The sequence below is a fragment of the Anser anser genome (genome assembly GCF_964211835.1).
Source record: "Anser anser genome assembly, chromosome: 12".
Taxonomy (NCBI): domain Eukaryota; kingdom Metazoa; phylum Chordata; class Aves; order Anseriformes; family Anatidae; genus Anser; species Anser anser.
The window spans coordinates 7,019,070-7,034,003 of NC_139733.1; the positions used below are offsets into that span (position 1 = coordinate 7,019,070).

Below are 14,934 nucleotides of genomic sequence, written 5' to 3' on the forward strand. Positions count from 1 at the left end.
AAGCTTTTTGCTTTGGATTAATGTAATTCTATTTAATTGCTTCTAATTAAAATTATTTTACAAGTGGAAAACAAAAGTGTCTATTAATTCTCTGCATACACTAAATTTAGATATTAACTGAGTAGCTTATTCACAGTATTTACTATAATTACTGCAATACTTTTGTAACTTTGATGATTTAAAAGTTTTGGGACTTGATACCAAATAATAGTTTCTGCTGCATAAAGCAAAATAATCTTTCAAACTCCCAGTGCCTTTGTACTTGGAACGTGACTCACTAAATTTACATTTTGTGAAAGTACATGTAGGAGTAAAAGCACTTATGTATTATCAAGAAATATGACATTATAATCCCATGAAGTTACTACTTATAGAGAAAAAATAAAACTGTTCCCATTCTCTTCCATACCTAAGTGTAAAGTGAATACGTTCCATTAACTTTACCTTCTATTAACTTCATAAAGAAAAAGTACGCTTAATATTTTTGCATATATTTTTAACTTCACTTTTAACACAAAGTTTAAAGTCAGCCATGAAACACTGAAATTTGAGATATTTTTCAATAAGCATTAACTCATTTAAAAATCATTTTTGTATTTAAAACCATTCCTTGTTTTGTGTCAAAAAGACAACAGGATGTGGACAAAATTGGGGGAATTATTTTTTTTTTTAAAATGAAGATCATTCTGCAAACACCTTTATTTTATAAATAGACCAAAGTTAGGCCAATAAAAGTCAATTTCTGTAACTTCTCTTGGTTTCTATTCCTTATTCTCTCTACTTTTTAACCACGTGGGTTCCCATGTAGTTCTTCAAACACCAACAGAACAACAAAGCAAATTAAATGTGCTGGTTTTTGCTGAAATTCGCTAACTGAAAAATCAAAGGTATTATTAAAGTCTGCTTCTAAGACATTTTCTACATGCAGACAGGCCAATTTATTTTACAAATTCTTTAATACTCAAAGCCACAGTCTGTCACAAGAGAGCTGTGCTTGATTTATTTCACAGGGATATTGCATTAACATATGGTGCAGCCACCCTATGTAGTTCACCCCACTAACACTTGAGCGTATACCTCTATCAATAAACAAACAGAGAGAAGCAGGGGAAAGAAGGCAGAAACATCAACTGCAGGTGGGTGTAAACTTAACTGTGAATCCCTCAAGCACCAATGTTCACAGCTGAACCGTGTAGGAATGGTCACAGCAGTAAAGAGGTGACTTTCAGCTTTAATTTTTTATTTTTTTTTTCTCACCTGCTTATGAAGGATGACTACAGCACTGCCCCAGAGGACTGATGGAAATCAGGAAAACAATTGTAATAAGAATTGGGTTGTACAACCTAAGTTTGATTAGAAAAATGGCCTTAAAATAACCAATGCACAAAAGGTGACATGGCTACAGGGTGAAAGCTTGGAAGCCTTCTGAAAAGCTCTTATCAGAGAGCTTCTCCTGGAAATTGTGGGACAGACCAAGAAACAACTGAGCACAGCTCAGTGGAGACTAAAATACACTTTTATTTTTATTTTTTAAGCATTGTGTGGGGGAAGAAATTACATATCCGTTTGTTAACAGTTTTGATGGCATATTACTGCTGATTTCTTTAAAGAAACCAGTTCAGCCAGCCTCCTGAAAAAAAACACCAACTACCACATTCAGGCATAGATGTACTAAAGAAGCACCTGTGCAGTGAACCATCAAAAGTGTCTTTTTATTATTTTCTCAAGATGGAATCTCTGCCAGCGAAACAGCATTTACATTTACATTTGCCTCATGCAACTCCAACTATCAAATTACTATCAAAATCAGAATTACTATCAAAAGACCAGAACGAGATAATTTATGCCATGGCTATGAAGTAATCAAAATAAAGAAATAAATAAACAAAAGAAAAATAAACAAAATTTAAAAATCAGGATAAAGCAGAACATTGCTTTTTTTTTTTTTTTTTTTTTTTTTTAACTCAAAACTCGCTAAGGTTAAAAACCAGGGAGTTAATTAGGAAAAAGGAAAGCAAAATGCACTGTAATAAGCAAACGGGCTACATGAAACCAAAATGCAGAGAAGAAAATTGAAAATTGAGCAAGATTGAACACAGGAATTTAATGAGTTAAATTAGGAAAACAATTATTAAAGTGTCTGTTTCAAACATCTGAAAACTAGAACTTTGAAAATGTACTGTTATGTGGAAAATTCTGTAGTGTCAAGAGAATATTCCAAATGAAAAGGTTTTTCCTAACTCTAGCAATTCACTAACAAATCATCATTAAAGGTTTGATCCCCTGGGCACCTTAACAGCACTTTTGCAGCATTAATAATAGGCCATCTAATTCCCCCAGTTGATTTCTAACTTCTAATTAGGTTTTAATTCATGATATAACTTAACCTTCTATTCTGATAGCCTCTATTCTTAAGGAAATAGGAATTTATCTTCCTAAACTAAAAAGTTTTTACAGTCAAGCCTGATGGATTATATTGTTCTTTCTGCTCATTTACCATCTTCCTCAAACTCTTCTGAAATAAAGCATTTTTATTATTCTCACTGAAACATTCTGAGTCTCCCATATCTGCTCGCTCTTCCCAGCTAGCAGTGAATGGCTTGATTTTGGAAATGTTTCATACCTAGAAGGCAGGAGTTGGTAATGTTCTGTGAATTACTATCTCAAGCAACATCAGAAGACCAGGAACCTTATTTAAAACTGTCTCTAAGAGTTTTGACTTGGAACAACATTGAAGAAACTCCCCATTCCACTGAACATCACTGAAGAGGCAAGGCATTGGTTAATGGGGCCCATTTGAATGTGCTCTCTATTTGAATTCTCCTTGCTGGGGATTGCTGCAGTACTAGACTCTCTTCTACAGGCTTGCATGCAACAACTTCTTCAATCAAACTAGAAAATAAATTTTTAAAATCTGCTGCTTTTTCATTATGGTTCTTATCCAATTTTCTCCTGCATGAGGTAGAAGGTTAGCCTAATATATCTCTGAGAGCTCTCAGCAGATCTTGATCTTGTGATCTTGAGCAGAATAGAGTAACGGGGAGCAGAAGAAGATTTGGGAGTAGAACAGAATTGGGGTAGAATGGAACTGGAGTATTACCAAATGAGGAGTAGAACTGATTAAGGGAAGAACTAGGGTGGAATTAGGAGTAGAACAAAACCGCAACAAGAATTAGAAGAGAATTCCTTGCCAGTGCACCTCCACCTGCAATGCAGCACACTGCTAGCTCTCCCCCGGGATGCTGGCAGCAGCAGCGTCCTGCCAAGGAGCGATGAGCTACACCTGGGGAAGCTTCCTCCTGCACCGAGCCACCGAGCCACTGGAGGAACACTTCAAGGATCCTACCACTTGCCTAAGCCGCAGAGACAAGTTAGACATTGTGAAACGTTATTCGTGTGGTTCTTCATCAAATGGAAATCCGAGCTTACGACTTGTGCCCAGGAAATTTTCCTGACATGTTTCAGTTTGTTTTGTTCTAAATGTCAGCAAAAGATATAGTCAAGCAAGGAAGAATTATGAGATTTCTTTCCGCTGTGACATATAGCACTGCCTGGATGGGATTGACAGGTGATATAACACTCAAATATTCATTCTGAACCACGGAGGTTAAAAAGCATTGCTTCATTGCAGTGTTTGCATTTTCAGAGCTGCACCAAACCTTCATATCAATGCAAGGAAAAAAAAGCCATTGCCATTATTTCAGTTCATATTTTTAAAAGCAGTATACATCATTCATGCCTGTAAATAAAAATCATGCTCTTTTTCTTTAACTTACTGATATCATTATAAACAAATATGACAGCCGTCTAATTTTGTCTGCCACAAAACAAACAGCATATCCAATGTCTAGCCCAAAACTTTTCTGGTTAAAATTTTGAGGTTAAACTTGCACAGCATGATCATTGCTACAAACAATCTGTGAGAAATCCAGAAGAAGAAAAGAAACTCCTCCTTGCAATCTACCATTAGAAAACCCCAAGGAAACACACAGTCATTTCAGATTTTCCTTTAATTTGCTCTCAAGGATTTTGAAAGGCTCTGGCGTTTCTTTTTTGGAAGCAATACTGAAAAGTATTCCTTCCAAATAAATTAAAGATTTTACACAAACCAAAGAATGCTTCCAGATGTTTTTCTCTCAAGTATACTTTAATAAATCTCTCTGAATAAAGAAAACTTTAAGGTAGATAAATAGCTTCTTCAAGGATAAAGAATTAGGGAAGGGCTCTAAGCATTAGAAAATTATACTCATATTTCATTTCAATTGATTTTGTCTACCTAATCATTAAAACCAAAAACCTTACTCTTCTTGTTCAAGGGAAGAGAAAAAGTATTATTTTAAAATATGATAGAACAACTACAGTTGAATAATACATATGTAAATACTAAATGTGCAGATAATGGGATTGGTAAGAAAAAATTTAAAAGCATTGCTCTATCACTAAATTCAAGATAATCAGCATATTCTGCAGAATATTCAACTAAAAACAATATTCTAAAATTTCTACTTGGTTTTAAATATTAATTTAGTTTGCACACATGGCAACATAAATCTGCAAACAAAAAAAATCATTCTGGAAGACAAAGCTCACCTACAAGAACCCCAATAGCAACAGAGAAAACAACAGTAAAGCCCCAACACTTTGATGCTTCTTCAAAAATCAAGACTATATGGTACAACGCGCTCTAACAAGCATGGTTGGATCAACTTAGGTGATAAAAAAACTATGATAACCAAGAGGCATAATTAAAACATAGTTATTTGGTTATTAAAAAGTGTAGCATGCTGTTTAAAAATTGTTAATTTTAATGCCATATGGAAAGGGTCTATCAGGCCACAATACTGGTGAGAATTTCCTAATCAAGCTTAACAGATAGCCAACAGACTGACAGACAGACAGAAACTGCATATGCCTCATTTTCTTTACAAAACAGACTAAAAATAGGACTTTACTAATAATTATCACTACATCTATGACAGTGCCTATTATAGCACCAACAAACTTCAGCCTTCCTGTGTGTTTGACAGGAAAACAATGAAACCAGAGAGTGTATCACCCGAGTGGGCAAGGGAGAAGCCAAGGGAGATGAATGGAAGAAGAGCATCCATCCTCCTTGGTGTCCTACGGCTGTCCTGGTGGTGCCAGGCGCCTGGGCACCTCACCCGTAAAGAGACAACAAAGGAACAAGGGACAAAGACAGCAGCTGCACAGCCAGTAACGAGAACAGGCCTTCAAAGCCCAAGAAACAGTTCTGGCCTTCCTGAGCCCAAAGGCACGGACAGCAAGCGGACGAGCACTTCCACAGCCTAAGGGTGCCCCAAGCAGTAACAAAAAATTTTCCTCTCCTCTCCCGTAAGTTCCTCTTCATTATTTACATATTTTCTCCTTGGTGTGTAAGAATAGCATATAATACCAAGTTTGAACTAAATTTCTCCATGACTATAAAAATATTTTTGATTAAACAGATGTCAGCAAAATTTTATGGAGTGAAAATTGAGTAACAGATGGTGAGGCCTGTGGAGTTCAAAGAGGCTGTATTTTATTAAAAAGGAAATTTGAGGAAAAGAAGTATTTTGCTGGAAATATTGATGCAGTGTTTAAGCAAATGTAGAAATATTCTTACTTGATAGAAAACAGTAAGTTAAAAAAAAAAAAGGAGGTATTCATGCCATAAGTCTCAAACCATTAAATAAAGGATTTAATTCTGCTTTCTTTTTACTGAATGGAGCTTTCCACCCATGACATCAAGGTTCTTAAAAATAACGTACTCCACGGAGGAAGAAAAAACACCCAGCTACCAAAACCAAAAATAACAATGACCTTGATTAAGGTCCTGGACAAAATCTATCCTGTATGTGACACGCACAGCTGTGGCATCAGTTATTGTGAAAGCAAGTTTATGAATACTTAGCCATGGAGTAATAAATACTTTTAATATTAAATTTGGGATAGCTATTCACCAAAGTCGCAAATAATGGCAAGTAGTCTATAGAAAATGAGACTGAGAAAGATTATAACTTCTGACTACCGTTACTGTATCACCTCTTTTCCAGCTTTACCACTTACAATGGTGGTTAAAAAAAATGCCATCAGTGGAATATAGGCAGAGAGCTCATGAAATCAAAAGAATAGAAAAAATAGTCATTATTGTAGTATAATATGATTTCTCTCCCTATTCCTATGGCTCTCAAGTCTTTTTTCAAGGTGTTATTTTTAACATACTGTATTACATTACTGGGGAACAATTAAAAAGGCAAGCAGCAATTTCAAATTAGTGACCAGAGCCATTGTGCAGCAGAGTACCCCTCAGGAATAGCAGTCAGCGAGCTACTTTCAGCGCCCATAGAGAAAGTCTTGGAGATATGTGATAGTTTCATAGCACTTAACCATGAGGAAAAGAACTACCTGTTCTCCAAGTCAGCCTTGTGCACACAGGCCTGAGCAGGGCTAAGGGGCAGCGTCCAACACAACCCACAATATCGCTGCTCTCCCTGGTGGCGCAGAACAGGGCAGGGGCACCACCAAGGTGGGAGCTGCCAGAGCTACACACCCGCGCATCACCACAACGCAGCTTGGTCCAACATCGGCCACTTTTTATCTCCCATAGCACAAAGCAGCTGGGAACTAAGTCTGACTCTGATCTGCTCCTGCTGCAGCACAGCTCGGAGATTTGGTATTGGCTTGGACTGTGCTTAAGTGCGCACTGACGTACCAGTGGTAAAAGGATCACAAACATGTTGCTGGATGGATATTTTTGATCTTACATTTTAATTCCTCAGTGGCAGCTTCTACCAGATACTTGAGCTATGATGTTTGGGTTCCTGACGTAGATATCTCATGGAGACATGGAAGCTGCTGTGTTCGCACACTTCCAAAATACCGCTCATTTGTCAGAGAGCAGCACAATAAACTGAAAACCCCCACAAGTGTCCGTCCATCTAGAACAAGTGTGTCCATTAATCAGTAGTAATATTTGTGGTTTATGAAGATTGCATCCTCTTAGTGGCTTTAGGTCCTGACACCACCACCGTAAGAAATACACATCTTGCTACAAACACCATATTATATCCATGAAATACAGTATACACATTCTGCTTATGTTCGGCACAGTGATAAAAAAATCAGTTAATGCAAACCTGTACAAAGCAAAATATCCTCCTCAATATCTGTACTGTAGGTTTTGAACAGGTAACAGTTATTGAGATGCAATGTTTAGCTTCACAAGTCATCCATCATTCCTTCCCCTGTATTGAGTCATTTATCACTCACATCCAGGTATCTTACACTTGGTTCAGAGAGATCAAGCAAAGACGTGAACAAGTTTTTATATTCATACTGCTACCAAAATAATTTCAGTCATATTTAGTACAGCCCTCCAACCTTCCCAAGGAAAAGAAGCATTTGGATAACTGATCAGATTCAAATGTCTTGAAAGCACATGCATGTTGAAAATATGGTCACAGTGCTTTTAGACCTAACACCACAATTCTGTAAGAAACAGGAGAGTAGGGATTAATGTTCCTATTTACAGGTTCTTTTTAGCAGTTTTCTGTATGAGTTAGAACTGAAGGTTTCTTATTTTAAGTGAGTCAAAAAAAAAAAATCAAGGCAAGTGTCTGAAATTCATCAGATAAATGAGAGACTACCTTGATATAAATATAGAAGAAAATGCAGCTTTGGCATTTCAGGCATCATCCTTCAGAGCTGTTTGTCTTCTGAAAGCAAACACCGCTATCACACTACAAAAATCTTGAAATAATTACCCAAATACCTCCTCTTTATCTTACGATTTTTATAGCTGTCAAAGAACACTTAAGCACATGACATTTCAAGTTTTAAGTATTCAGTGTTAATGGCATGAAAATATCATTCCAAATTTTGGGAAAAAAAAAGGGGGGGGGGGGAGGGATTTTAAAATCCTGACTCAAGCTGATAACTTTGGTTAACATTTTCATTCCTGAACAGTTAAGGTAAAAGCACTGAGTAATTGTGAAACAGAGAAACCAATTTTACAGAGGGGAGAAGGAAGATATTTTAAGATATGCAGGTAAAATCCTCTAATGTAAGTGCCCCTAAATCAATGCATATAGGTATTCATCGTGTACTTTTCAAAAAGAATGACCCACAGCATATCAGTTAACTAGAATATTAGAGTTGAGTTGATGGAACAGGGAACAATCATCAGTTCAAAATTTACAGAAAATATCTATATTTAAGCTCCTGAGAGACATCCTCTCACGTGGTCTGTTCTCCCACGTGCCTGGTGACAGGACGAGGGGGAATGGGCTACAGTTGCGCCAGGGGAGGTTTAGGTTGGATGTTAGGAAGTACTTCTTTACTGAAAGGGTTGTTAGGCATTGGAAGGGGCTGCCCAGGGAGGTGGTTGAGTCACCATCCCTGGAGGTCTTTAAAAGACGTTTAGATGGAGCCCTTAGTGATATGGTTTAGTGGAGGACTGGTTAGTGTTAGGTCAGAGGTTGGACTGGGTGATCTTGGAGGTCTCTTCCAACCTAGACGATTCTGTGATTCTGTGATTTCAGTATTTAGATATAGGTAACAAAATACTAAGGAGGGTCTCATTCCCATCAGTGCTGAGGCTGAAGGAAGCATCCATAATTCTTTCTTGCATTTAAGTCTGCCAGCTGTGCTTCCGCATTAGCGTATTCATCCCTATGTTTTGGGTATTAACAGCCAAGAAAATACTTCAGCTAGTGCAACTAACAGTTCTCTGGCACTGCACAGGGGTGCACTCACAGCAGACTGGAGCACTTCAGCGAGTTGAGCTGGGTGAGAATGCAAGGGCAGAAATTCATATTCAGAAGAGTTGTAATTAGCTTTTATCCCATGGGGAGAAAGCTGTTATATCATAGAAGGAACAATGAAAATCACCTTAAAGAACAATGTATTATAGCAATCGCGTAATTTTGAAAGTAGAAAACACGTATTGCTGAATTTGGATACTGAGTCTTTCTGCAGTTTGGAACAAAGACTGTTAGCTCATCAGTCCTTTTTTCTGACAAGGTTTAGGATTCATTGCAAGTGTACAAAAAGGACTTGATTTGGCCTCTTGAAGAGAAGGAAAAGGTAATGGCAAAGGTCGTGTCAGGAGAGAGATTATTTCTCTTTATTCAGTGGCAATGATATGGGGCTTTGGTCCAATTCGGCAGGGCCAAACCCAACAAATACCAGTGCTGTTTATTAGGAAATGACACAAGGAAAAAAAATACACTTCACACTTTTTTTTTCCTGCAGGGAAAGACAGAAGAATTCTATCTAAAAATATAAGATCATTGGTTTGTGTGAACGAATTAAGAACAAAATCCATATCAGCATATTTAACACTTTCACTTGCCTCCAATAATCTCTGGCTAAGTACAGATACAGATTAACAGGTGAGTAAAATTAGGTGCATTTCTTCAATACCTAAGAAATATAGTTGTCCATAAGAGTTTCATTATATGAAAGAAGCATTCAGCTAAAACAGTCAAGACTAGTAATAATCCTTATTTGAGCTTCCCCTTCTTTCAGGTGGTTTTCTTTGCCAGTTTCTTAGGACCAGTAATTGCATATTGCGCTGAGTTTTCATACAGGGTTGAAGTCAGGCAGCCTTCTACACACAATGATGGAAGGGTAGCTTAAAGCTCCTGTATACCTCTGTGCGCTTTTCCCACACATAGTGAGCAGCAGATCCACAGCATCCCTGCCCATTTGCACAAGAGTCAGAATACTAATTTGCACTAAGTCGCACTATATACATGCACATAAAACCCAGGAGCTTAGCCAGGGGCACATGGTGCGCTCTGCATAAACCCAGTGCAGTCCTTACTCCTTACTGAGAAGAGTGGAGGAGAAGGGGGTTTCGGCTGGTTTTGGTCTGCATGGATTTAAGTAATGATCTAGCCTGTATTTGAGCAACACAAAATTAAATACCATATAACACCACCAGCTTGATTCTGCAACCCAGCATCTAGCACACTGTTGGCCGGATTTTTATAGGCTGATAAGCAACTGCCATTTAAGAATCAGTTGTGGCTAATGGTATATTCTTACTTCGAGGCAGTATGGCTAACTGCCCAATTAAGGACTGCTATTAACAGCTTCAGACAAATAAACTTACTTAAAAGCAAAATGAACTTGTTAACAGCATCATTTTTGGGACACCTCAACGGCTGTTACCATACTATAATCCGAAGTTTCTGAAGAGTTGCCTTTTAAACACTTTCACTGACAAGTTATCGTTTGGATAAAATACTGCGTTCACCCTACACAGCATTCGTGCTGCAGAGAGCACTCCACTGAAGAGAGATTATTTCATTCCAAAATAATACGTTCTGGGGGAACTGAATTAGTCAATTGGTAGAGTTTAGTGCGAAGAAAACTTTTTAATGATGAAAACCGAAAGTGACACACTTTTTTTGTGCCTCATATCAATACTGTACTTCGTACCAAGTGAATTGCACTGTCTTTGCTGAGAACTTGGGCCATTTGGAACTACTGGTGTAACAGCACTGGTGCTAATGGGAGGGAGCTCCCATCCTACTAGCCAGGACTGCAGTATGTGGATACAAAAATTGAAGGTAGATCTCAGGTATTTTTCCCATCCAGTTGTGGGCTTTTGTTTGTTTTCTAAAAGTAGATACAGGTCACGGCATAGCAAGACACTGCTCTGTGCATTGGGAAGGTCAGAGGGTTTCTGAAAGGTGTATGATGATTGTGGAGAGCTAACTACCACTGCTGACACTCTCCTTGTCATGCGCACGTCTGGGAGACTGTCCCACCAAACCCAGCTTCACATTTCATATCTTCTTTAAGAAAAAAAGAAAAAAAGGGAACTTTAGAAAACTCAATTGAAGTTAAGGTCTGTCTGATTAATTGCTCTACTTAGCTAATTTGATAAGCTCTAAGTCAGTTTTCTGTGCATCCTTCATTGGCTTGATCTACTTTGTAAATTAATCTAATTACGAACACCTGCAATCAAAAGCTCCCAACCCGGCAGAAGTTATATGACTCTTATTTATACATAGTATTTGTAAACAGGTAAATTATAGAAAAGCATCCTGCCACAAGAAGCGTATCGGGGATACAAGGCAGGCACACAACAAGGGCCATATTCACTGAGTACAGGAACCACTCCTACACTGTCCAGTGTTTCAGTCCTGCTCATTTAGTGATGTAAACTGCATTCTTCAAGCGAATTCTAATAAAAGTTGCATTACAGCAGATAAAAGAAGACAATTTGTTCAAAATAATTGCAATCCCCAAACAACATTAATCAGACAAACCATACATCAGAAGCTGAATAGTAGTGCTAGGTTCAATTTCAAATACTATGGGTATCTGAAAATTAACTGTGGGCCTTCAGAAAGAAAGCTCAGTATGAGAAGCACATAAACTGATGAAACTACTGTAAAAGAAAAAGGTTCAGCAGCACCTTTAGGGGACATGTTTTAGATAATATACAGAATAACTATATTTACTGGTCTAGATATACAACTATCCCTGATTCAGAGGTGATAAGTACTATATTTCAATAGGTGGGATTTGTTATTGTTTTAAACACGCTTTTCTCCCTCTCAAAACCATTAGAGAAACATCAACAGCATAAGATGAATTTTCCCATCAAAACCAGAGAGGCATTTTTTTAATGCTTAGTTTATCTAGATTTTTATGCTAGCCTTGACGCATTAAAAAAAAATAATAATAATAATTAATCTGACATTAATACTGTCAGACTTGCCTAATCAATAAAAACAGTTTGCACTAGTAAAATCCAACTATTAGCCATTTGAGTTTACAATGATTTCTTGTATTTGTTGTAAAAATATTTTAGCTAAGTAATGCTAGGCCTTATTCAGTAATTGTATAAAGAAACATTATGAACCCCACACTTTAGAGAAGATCTACAAATCTTGAAAAGAATTACTCCTAGATGGTCTCTAAAATTGAAAGACACTTTGATTGTACCTTAGAGAAGAAAACACTACTCCAGTATTTTAAAACCGAGACTATAAGAAAGTGAAGTTATTAATGGAGCCATTAACCATCTTTCTGGTGCTCCCAGACTATTTAATTTGCAGTCAGTGCTAAGACCCTCACACACTTTCCAAACTTCTAGCAAGCACTGAGAACAGTAGAACTGCTCCATATTATCACTGTGTTGTACAGGAGACTATGGAAAAAGACCTTCAGTTTCTAGAATGAGGGAAAAGTGTAAAAAACAAAGCAAAATCTGGAGACAGAAGAACGTTAGCATTAAAACACCTGACAAATGTTAAGCTTTTGTTCTTGCATTAATTCCTATTCAAGAGGGATGAGTAGTTAAATGTAACATGCAATCGAGCAAGGGCTTGTCCTTGGTCATGATCTGCAAATGTGCACATAAACCTGCTGGCTGTTCAAGACCCTGCAAGACAAACTATTCCCATCAGTAAGTGTGCTTATTAAGAAGCCAGTGAATATGCTAGGATTACATTTTTTTTGAGGAAGCAGCAGTACATCTATGAATGTGACTGGACTGTCAGAAACACCAAGAAAAAGCTTAACGTGTCCATTGCTTACCTTGACAGTTCAGTGAAGCAGATTTTTAATTTGCTGACTTGAATGTAAGTGAATTAGGGAAGAAGATTTAAAGACCGTGTCCCTTAAAGCCTGGGCCTCTCCTCTGGCACTTTAATCCCATCAACTAGGGAAAACTGTTTACTAACTTCTAGTCTTAGAGGCAGAGGTCACTGATTCGCATAGACATCCTTTAGCAGGTAAGAGAACTGATGGGGGTAGGGGTGGAGGTGGTACCACATAAGGATTCAAGTTGCTTCCAGTAAAAAGGAAGGGGAAAAATCATGAATTTAAAAATCTACACCAGGAAACCCTGAAATACAGAAGGTATTTTCTACTTAGCAGGTCAGAAAAGAACAGGACATAGTTGGAAACCATTTGTTAAAGTGGGGCTTAATTCTAAGAGATGGTTTATTTTTATGTCATATCCATAATAAAAGCAGTAATTTGCTAATATTTGGAGGAGAAAGGGAACAGAAGAAATGTATGCTGCTTTGGAGGAGCACAAGGGCTTATTTTGCCTATACAAAACGAGTTTATTAAATATTTTTAATTTAATTATTTTAAGAAGTGCTGAAGAGTTGGCAACCATGGAGAATTGTTTAGCATAGATAAGGTGCCTTCAGGCATGGAGCCTGGACAAAACACGAATTGATGCATCCTAGCCTGGGCCTTTTGTGTTACTGTTTACCTCTCCTTGTCATTTGGAGACCAGTCATGAATTGAGGTGCCACTGCAGTATTTTATCTACAAAAATGTCCCTGTCCTGCACTATCTGAGAGTTCATTTTTAAACAAAACAGCTGAAAAATGGTGGCCATCATCAGATTCTTCATAGATTTTAAAAACTAATTTTGCACCAGATATTGTGCAAAACTGGAAATTTGAGACTAAATCTGTACAACGGGTACAGACTAAAGTTGCATTAGTGTGTTTATGATAATCTCAAATGACAGACTGACAAAATAATGTTATATCCCCTGGAATTACACTGTGTATGACTTAAAAAGATTAAATAAGGCTTACCATGAACATAGCGCACAGCGTGATGCAGTCTTTGTGCCACAGCATGCAAGCCCTAATAGAAATAAAGAAGAAACAGTTTCAATTTTTGGAAATATTAATTGTGACTGGACATAGTAGATGTAAATAATAATAAGAATAATAATACAGTCCAACCATTTAAAAGCATCTGGTTTTATTTAAGTTCAAGTGGTTTTATTGAACGAGTAATACAATTAACCTCATCTCTATTACTCCCCTAATGCATTAACCTGAAAGCTTTAAAAAAAAACAACTATCAGATTCTAGTAACTGAAGAGTTAATGTATCTACTTTAAAAAAATGTAAAAAAGCTTATAATATAAGTAAAAACTATTACATTTGTTACCATTTATAATTATTCAATAGTAGCATTGAGTTCTTTAAGTCTTTAATAGAATGTATAAGCTACGTCATCCTTAGAATTAATTATTTTAAAGGAAAAAAGGTCTAGTAAATAAATATATGTATGAATCAGAGTACATCAAAGTTTAACTCAGTTACTTTTGGAGGAGATGAAACCGAGTATCGCCAAGAATTACATCAAGACAAGCATGTATATATCTCTTTGGATCACAAATTTAACAAGGGGATTCCTATGTTTTCAAGAACCTATTTGAAACCACCTGGACATGATTTTTTAAGTAAACAGAGACATAATAGTACGTGTGTATTATATTTGTTAAGACATGACTTGGTAAGCATACCATCTTACCCCTAGTCAGATAATTATTTCACTAAGCTGTGAGGCTTGTGCAGAGGTGCAAGCAATGACAGGCTTGTAAGAGTTTCAAAATACATTCAGTATCTATTTCTTTTCTGAATTTTTAAAGCTCTATCAGAACAATACAAAATGATACACAAACTGAATATATATCATGCTACTAACAGCCAAAAGGTGATTACTTGACTGTATTAGTTCCACTGCACATTTGTTCAGGCTGGAAATTAGAAGGAAAATAAAACTTGTTTGAGAGTCAAGGCTAGGTTAGGTAGTTAGGTTTCAGCATTAATGGAATTGAAATCTAGCCAACAAAAAGGCTAAAGCACCTGATAAAAGTGCCATGGAATGCAATCACTATGAGTTATCAAAATATCTTTCTTGCATTTTATGTAAAAGGTTGCAATAGCTTCAAGTCAAACAACTTGCTCCACTACCTGGGCTATCAACATCACTTTGCTGCATTTATTCCAGAGATTTCCCATTATGGAAATACGTGAAAATGGCTGAATACTAGAGCTGTATCATTCTGAATTATGTGCACAATAACAGAGCTAAGCAAAAGCAATCCACCTTCCCCATAAAGCAGCAATGCAACCCAAACATCAGATACCATTA

The 14,934-nt window shown here is 37.0% G+C and overlaps 1 protein-coding gene across 18 annotated transcripts in view; it reads right to left on the reverse strand.

Annotated features, from left to right (window-relative positions):
- ATP2B2 (ATPase plasma membrane Ca2+ transporting 2) overlaps positions 1-14,934 on the reverse strand; it is a 413,900-nt gene that overhangs the window by 289,951 nt on the left and 109,015 nt on the right. For all 18 annotated transcript variants that reach the window (XM_083796485.1, XM_083796487.1, XM_083796480.1 and 15 more), the window contains exon 2: positions 13,581-13,632. The gene's annotated coding sequence lies outside the window, so the exon portion shown is untranslated. The remainder of the gene's footprint in view (positions 1-13,580; positions 13,633-14,934) is intronic.